Source organism: Monodon monoceros, unplaced genomic scaffold, assembly GCF_005190385.1.
Source record: "Monodon monoceros isolate NGI ecotype Baffin Bay Population unplaced genomic scaffold, NGI_Narwhal_1 Super_Scaffold_19, whole genome shotgun sequence".
In the NCBI taxonomy this organism is placed as follows: domain Eukaryota; kingdom Metazoa; phylum Chordata; class Mammalia; order Artiodactyla; family Monodontidae; genus Monodon; species Monodon monoceros.
In genome coordinates this window covers 87,614,868-87,622,763 of record NW_021703775.1, presented here as the reverse complement: position 1 = coordinate 87,622,763, position 7,896 = coordinate 87,614,868, and positions in this window count along the sequence as shown.

Genomic DNA, 7,896 nt, shown 5'->3' with positions numbered 1-7,896 from the left:
GGGGGGGGGGGGGGGGGAGGGTGCATCCCACTCTGCAGGCACACACCCCATGTTCCCAAGGACAGCGTCTACTTCCCGGGCCTTTTCTCACTTGTAAAATGGAGATAATAGTGGCCCCTGCGTAAGAGAGATGATTTGCTAAAATTGTTTAGCACAACGTAGCGTGTATGGAAAGTACCCAGGGGATGTCAGCTCAGGGCGTAAAGACGCACATGCAGTTGGTCGAGGGCCGGTTAATGCAGGGTCTGATGCAGCCTCGAGATTACGGACGCCATTCCGAGGGCAGCCGTGAACTGGTACGAAAAATCACAACCAAAGGGACTGTGTGATCAAAGCTTTTCCTGGAAGCTGGGTCGGCATCACGGGATGCTCAGAAGGGTCTGTATACAGCAGGCCAGTGGGAAGGACAGGCCTCACAGGGGCACAGGGATGGGTTGAGGTCCAGGAACCAAGGGTTTTCCCCTGGGGACTGAAGGCAGGTGATGGAGGCAGACTGTTAACACTCCGACCAGCTCGTGCTCAGATAGGAAGTGAGGTTCCTCCTTCCAGCTGAACGCGCACCTGGTGATTCAGTGACCAGGTAGGGCATCTGTCCCTCACCTGTCACCTCTGCCCAGGTAGCCAAGCCCAACTTCTCAGCTGTGGGGCAGGGATGGGCTGGCAGCCTCCAGGTGGCATCCTGACTCAGCCGGGCTGTCAGGACCCCTGACGGGGGAGACTCGTCTCCAAGACGGGAATATTTTCTAGGAAACATTCAGTTCTGAAGGTGATGTTCACCCAGGTCAGTTAGGAAACTATTTCTGTTTGTATATTTGGGCTTATTCCTAAACCTTTAAAAATGCTATTTCCCATCATTGAAGCAGTCTCATCTCCTTAAGTTAAATCATCCTGGCTTTTGCTTTAGAAATCCTGCTGTAGAGTCTCCTGCATGGTAGAAATGTGCTCTAACACCTTCAGTAAATATCCATCATTTGGGGAAGCAATTAAATTTTAAGGCAGTGAAATACTTCGGACCCAAATATTTGAAATCGAGGCAAAGGGTGCTTCCTGATGGGGTGTGAGGGACAGATCCCTCCCCCTCCATCCCCCGCACCACGTATAACTGTCCGCCGGGTGGCTGCTGGGTCCCCAAGCTTGGCTGCTTCTGCCGGGAAGGGATTTACCTCTTTCCTGTGAGCATTCTTGTGAAATAGCGGTTCATCTCCTTCGACCAGGGGCTCCTTCGAGATAACAAATGTTTCAGCCCATTAGGTGAATTTCTCCTTCACTGGGTTTCATTTCATGAACATGTCTGGGAGGCCGTGTACTTTAATGAAAGGTTTTTCAGGGATGCTTGGAGACTGACATTTTAAGGAGAAATAAGAGAGATTTGGCAGCTCGCAGCTTGTTTACATCATTTTTTTCTATTGATTGTTGGGACTTCACATGAGAAGAAGATCAGTTCAAAAGACTAATGAACTTGACATTGATCTTGGACACAGGATGTATTCTGAGCACTTCCCAGAGGAGGCGGGGACCTCGTAGGCCTGCCTCTCAGGCCCCCTGAACTGGGTGGAGGGGGTGACGGGTAGAATCTTCCCGGACTGGGAAAGTCACGTAACAGTGGATTCCATAATGCCCCGGAGGGAAGGGGAAGAAGAGACACGGGGTGTCTGCAGTCACAGGGAACGTGGAGATTCTGGCAAGTGGCCGATGAGAAAATCAAGTACAGGACGATGGAGCCAGGAGGCAGCGGCAAAAACATCTAAGTCGGTCTTAGCAGCCATCGCAGAATTAAGTCATACCTGTGGCATTTTGTTCAATTTGGGGCAGCGTGATTTAGAAGGGAAGCGTAAAACTGGAATATGTACTGAATAAAACAACAAGGTGACGAGAGTTCTCAGAATCTTGTCCTCTGAGGACTATTGATGGAACTAGATTGTTTGGCTTTGAAATGAACAAAAAAGGCTTGAGGGGCAAAGTGAGGGTCACCGTTGGATCAAGAGAACTGTTTACAAATATGTAAAGCTGTCGGGCAGAGGGTGGCTCAGCTCTTTGAAGTAACAGGACAGCAAGGTGAAAGATGAGAAATGACCAATGTCAGCTCAGAGCTGCTCAACGGGGCATCAAGCACCTCGGGGTGGACGGGCACCAGTGGACGCAGCTGGGCAGTCACAGCCACACACATTCTCCAGATGCATAAACCAAGGATATGTGCCTTCTGACCAGATAACTAACAGTTCCGTTATATAAGAAAAGATGCTCTGCAAAAACATGGAAGTGGAAAAGTAATGCCAAAAAAGTAAATACACACACATATTTATATCTTACATAAGCTACCAGAGCACAGGGCATGGGAAAATGCTTCTCTAAAGACATGTGTTCATTGGAATCAGCTGCGTGGGGAGTTTAGGGACATAGACTTCGGGCCGAAAATTCAATCTGGAGTGAATCTCCCCTGTACGTGCCAGTCACTCTTCGCTTTGGGTTCTGTTGCAACTTTCATGTCTGTTAACATAGATAATTGCATATGCAAACAGCTCCTTCAATGACCTGAAAGAATTCACCAGTGGGTGCTTTAAATTCTGTGGTTTCTCACTTTTGGTGGGTACAGGGACCATCACAGTGGAAAAGCAACCCCCTTCCCTCGCTCATTCGGGCTCACAGCCACGGCTGCGCGCTTTGTTGCCCCCCTCCCAGCCCCCCGCCTTGCTGTGCACACAGCCCTTGCTCCGAGGCTCTCAGCACACATCTGCCATGTGTGGAGCAATCCCACGATGAACAGACTTTTGCTACATCTGGGTGACCTGCATAAGTGGCGGCCGAGTGTATTTTCATTCCTTTAGAAATGAAAACAGGCTGGCTCGAGATCATGTTCTTTGAGACTGAAGACAACTGGATAGATTTTGATACTTAGATGCTGTGAATAATTCTGTGGACAAAATCAGCATAATTGGAAGCAGACGTGGACCAAGCACCGTGGCATCATCTTACAGTCACCCCAAGATCTGTGCTTTTGCCAGACCACGTGGTGGCCACAAGCGGGTCCCATGTGCCCTGTTTTACCAGCTATCCTAGAGTCCAGCTACCTCCAGGACAAGTGCAAAGTCCTGCTCTGCAGACTCCTGAACTCCTCAGGGCTCGGCCGGCTTGGGGCGGTGAGGCCCCAGCAGCCCAGCTGTGTCAGGGGACGAAACCGGATGGGCATCTGGGGACCACGCTGCCGACCGCATTGCCCACGTGGAGGTCGGAGCTCGCGGCCTCCTATTGTCCAGATTCGGCCTGCTGTGCACACACCAGGGCTGCTCCGAATCACGCTGTTTCCCCGAGAACAAGATAACTGCTGTGTCTTAGCTGTACCCAAAGCCAGTCATCTGTTGTCTTCAAAGTCTCTCTTCCACCACGGCAGTGTGCCCTAAATTCATCTGGGAATGGTTACAGAAAGCAGTCTGTGCTGAGGCAGGGTCACTGGAATCTGGAGATGTAGCTCCTAGCCACGGTTTTGCAACGATTGTCCAGGCGGCAGCGGGCAAGGCCTACTCGCCTGTACATAAGACGAGCGACTGAGCCCACAGCTGTTCTGAGCTTCGTGTGGAGCAGTGTGTGTTCACGTATTGTCAGGTGCCACATCTTCGTCCTTCAAAGGCTTAATCAAAGGGGAAACCCAGTCTCCTGGGAAGAGCCTCTATTTCACAGCCGGTCACTTAGACGGTGGACACATCACTGTCTGCCCACGGTGGTCAGCTGTGTCCCAGGTCACCAAGTGCGCCCCGTGGATGCAGCAGAATAGTGGCACGAGCCCGCGAGCCCTCGCATCCTTTGTTAAGTTTTAACAAAGCCGAGAGTGTTGTAGCCCCCGGTTGGCCAGGATTTGTACCGGCTCTTGTGCCACACACTCATTTCCCTGTGTGTTTGCGACACCGGGATACTCACTGAACATTCAGTTTTCTTGATTCTTATGGAAAATGGTGCTGGGAAGCAGGGGAGGGCGAGCACAGGGATGTGTAGGTCTTATCGGGAGCCTCTGCCGGCAGGTTCAGCCTGTGCGAGATTAAGTCAAAAAGCGTAGCCGTTCAGCCAAGACCAGTGTTGCGTTGGCCATTTTGGGTCAAGTTCAGCCTCAGGACAGTTAGGCCTCCCTCCCTCTGGGCCCCCAGAATTGGGCCAAGAACCTTCTAACTGACTGTTTAATTAAGGAGGTTTCCAAGTTACAGCAGTTTGGAGCCTCTTCATGATTTATTCTGCAAAATAAAAATCTGTTTCTCTGCAGGTCTGAGCCAGGGACCCTCTCTCTCCTCTAGAGATCGGACAACGCCATCTAGAAAGCAGCCCACGAGACACAGGGCTGGCCTGACGAGTGGGCGTGACTCGGCCGCTGTTGTTTTGACAACAAATCCTATCTGGTTTTGTTTTGGGGTTTGAGTCGTATATATAATATATATTATATATATTTTGCTAAAGATTGTCTTGTTAAAATACAAATGCACTTTGGAAATGTTAGGTCACACCATCAGACCGTTTCTTGAAGGCCGATGGTGGGGAAGGCTGCAGGGCTGGAAGGGTCTGGAGTTGGTAGAGATTCTGGGCCCTGGTCTGTGTCAGTCCTGCATATACGAGGACCTGCAGGGCCAGCCTTCCAGGGCCTCATGTTCCGTGGGGAGAGGTAGGAACGTCCACAGTGGGAACTCGCGGTTCGTGTTGGCAAAGCACGGGGTGGCGGGGAGAGGTCTCACAGGCCGGACCCTGAAGGACCCCTGGGAACTCGCCCAGCACAGGAGGCACACAGCCTCTCAGGACTAAGCCTGGCTGAACACTGGGGCCTTTGAGGTGTTACAAGTGGCTCTGGGCTCAGGAGCGAGGTGGGCAACAGGCGGTCACGACCTGGTGGGGACCCAGGTGGTCCTGACGGGAACGGGGGTCTCCTCACGGGGGCCTGGACCACGTGCTGTCTCCAGAAAGACCCCTGAGGACAGAGAGGACAGTTGGTTTTGTTTGCTTGTTTTGTTTTACCTTTTTGTTGGGGTTCGGGGGGGTGGCTGCACAGAAAGGCAAAAGGAATGAGACTGATCAGGAGGTTTGGGCAGAAATACAGCAAGAAGCAAGGAGCCCCGCTTTTACAGAGACTTTGTGTGGAGTGCAGGCCTGTCTGTGAGGGTCATTTTGGGGAGTGTGTCCCCGGGCCCAGCCTGTGTCTGGGGCAGGGCTGCTGGCCTCGGCCGTGCTGACCAAGACACAGGAGAGAGCTTCTCCTGAAGCAGCAGGGACAGAGCCCTCAGCCTGGGTCTGTTTTCAATCGGGGAGTCAGGACAGCATGGCATCGGCGCCAACTCATACCTGAGTCGGACCCCCTTCCTCGTTAGACTCCCACCGCGTGCTGGTGCCCCAGCTCCCGGCCCTACTGAAGGGCGGGGGGGACCTGCATCAGAGGGGCTTTTGTAGGTGACCGACTGGGGGCTCTGGCCCTCGGAGCCTCCGAACGCCAGCCAGAGGCTCCTTGTGTTTCTGCCTTAATTTATCTGATCTGGCTGATGGCCTAAGTTAGAAAAGGACAGATGACGGGTTGAGAGCCTGAAAGTGATCATTTACTTTCCCCTAAAGAAAACTGAGAAACATGCATGAAGTGCTATCATTGCCATGTGAATGTTTGACAAAGAGAAATTTGAAATTTCTCTTTTAAAATTCTACATTCTCAAGTTAGCTGCGTCTATCTGACACTTAAAATTACACTTCCTGTTTCCTAAGTTTCTACCAGTCAATAAGTTAAAGGTTAAACAATATGACTTCGAGGTGTGAATGAGCTTGCAATTTACTACCAACAGCTCGTTAATCACACGGCCGATCCAGAGCTTTCAGAAAGGTCCGGGGTGAACATACTTGGCGAGTCACAGGGAGGGCTGTGGGTACTTTTCCTTAAACTTTTCTTTTAAGTTCAAAATCAGATTTTTCTTGTAACAAATGGAACTGAACTGATTCGATGTCACCTGTCCTAAGAGGCTGGCGAGCTGTGAATGGGCTGTGAGTAAGGCTGGCTGTGGATCCAGGCAAAGCCCCGGAGCAGCGGCGGGCGGCTCCAGAGCTGCACTCAAAGACGGCAGGTAGAGCGGTCTGCAAGCTGTTCCCCTGGAGGAGTGGGCCACAGGAAGGAGACGCAAGTCGTGCTGTTCGTTCACTCAGAAACTCCAGGACCTGCTGTGCGCCCCTGTGGCGTGTGGGTGCTGGCCCTGCAGAGGACAGTGAAGCGTGTTCTCGTCCCCAAGGGTCCTGCCACTGGTACAGACGTGTCCAGGGCACCGTGAGTCACAGCGGGGCTGCACCCCTCTCAGCCCAGGAGAGAACGGCAAGGCTTCCAGGGCAGACACCTGAGCTCTGTCCAAATGCGAACTGGGTTATCCAGTCACAGGAAGGGGCACCCCAGGTGGAGTGGATGCATGTGGGACAGCTGGGGGGACGCTTCCTCCAGGAAGCCAGAAGTAACTAGTGACGGCTGGAGAGGAAGAGGGATCCAGGCCAGGGGTGCTCACCTGTGTCCCTGTGTGTCCTTCCCGCAGCCCTGGCCGTACGGCTGTTACTGCTCCTGAACCAGCGGTGCCCCCGCGCAGCCCTGAACTGCAAAGAGCGGGCCGCGTAGACCATCCTCGTCTCCCATCTCCCGATCCACACCTGGAAGCAGCGCAGACGTGCATGGGGCTAGGTGCACGCAGGTCGTGCAGGCCTTCACTAGCAAGTTTGGATTTCATCTGGAAGGGGGAGCCATTTAGGCAAATGAGAGTCATGACAAAAATCGTGCTTTAGGAGAATAACTCTGGATGTGGAATATAAATGGATGCAGCGAGAAACAACGGTCCCAACGAAACTCTGGTGGTCTGTATCCAAGTCATGGAAGCAGAAATGAAAAAGAAGGGTCAGTTTGAGACGTATTTTTAATACATGATTTTTATTAAAGTCTAATTTATATAAAATAAAATGCAGAGATCCTAATCGCACTACCTGGTGAGTTTTGACAGCTGTATTCACCCAGGTATCAACCTCCAAAACAAGATAAAGAACTTTTACATCATCCCATGAATTTTCCTCCTGTCCCTGTTCCCCTAACTCAATAAGTCTGGCCTCAGACTCAGTAGGGAAGTGTCCCTTCCTTCTTTATATTCTGAAAGTGTGCAAGGTTGTATCATTTCTAGCCTGAATGAGGGATATAATTCCCCAGTGAGGCTATATGCCCTTGATGTTTTCTTTTGGGTAAGATTTTTGACTATGTATTCAATTACTCTAGTTTATATAAGCTTTCAGATTACCCATCTCTTTTCATGTCAGTTTCGGGAAGCTGTATTTTTCAAGGAATTTTCTCATTTCATTGAACTTGACAAATATATTTCTATAATGTAGTTCATAGTATTTCCATATTTTCCCTTTAATGTGTGTAGGATCTGTATAGTGTCCCATCTTCCATGCCTGATATAGGTAATTTGCGTTTTCTCCCTTTTTTCTTGATTAGAGAATTATTAATTTTATTAAACTTTTTTAAAAATTAACTTTTGACATTGTTGATTTTCTCTATTTTCACTTCCACTGATTTTTTTGCTCTTATTTTTTACTATTTTTTCTAATTATGTTGGTTTTAATTTGCTCTCCATTTAGTTTCTTAAAGTAGAAGCTTAGCTAACTAATTTTAAATTTTCTTCTTGTTATATATTTACCTCTATGCACTGTCTTAGTTGAATCCCATACATTTTCATATGTTGTGTTTTTATAATGATTATGTTCCAAATATTTCTAATTTTCTTAATGTTTCCTCTTTAATCATTGCTTATATGGAAGTATGTTTCAAATTTCCAAATATCTTTGGATATCTCACTGTTACGGATTTCTAATTTAATTCCACTTTAGGGTAAATACTCTTTATGTTTTCAATCCTTTACA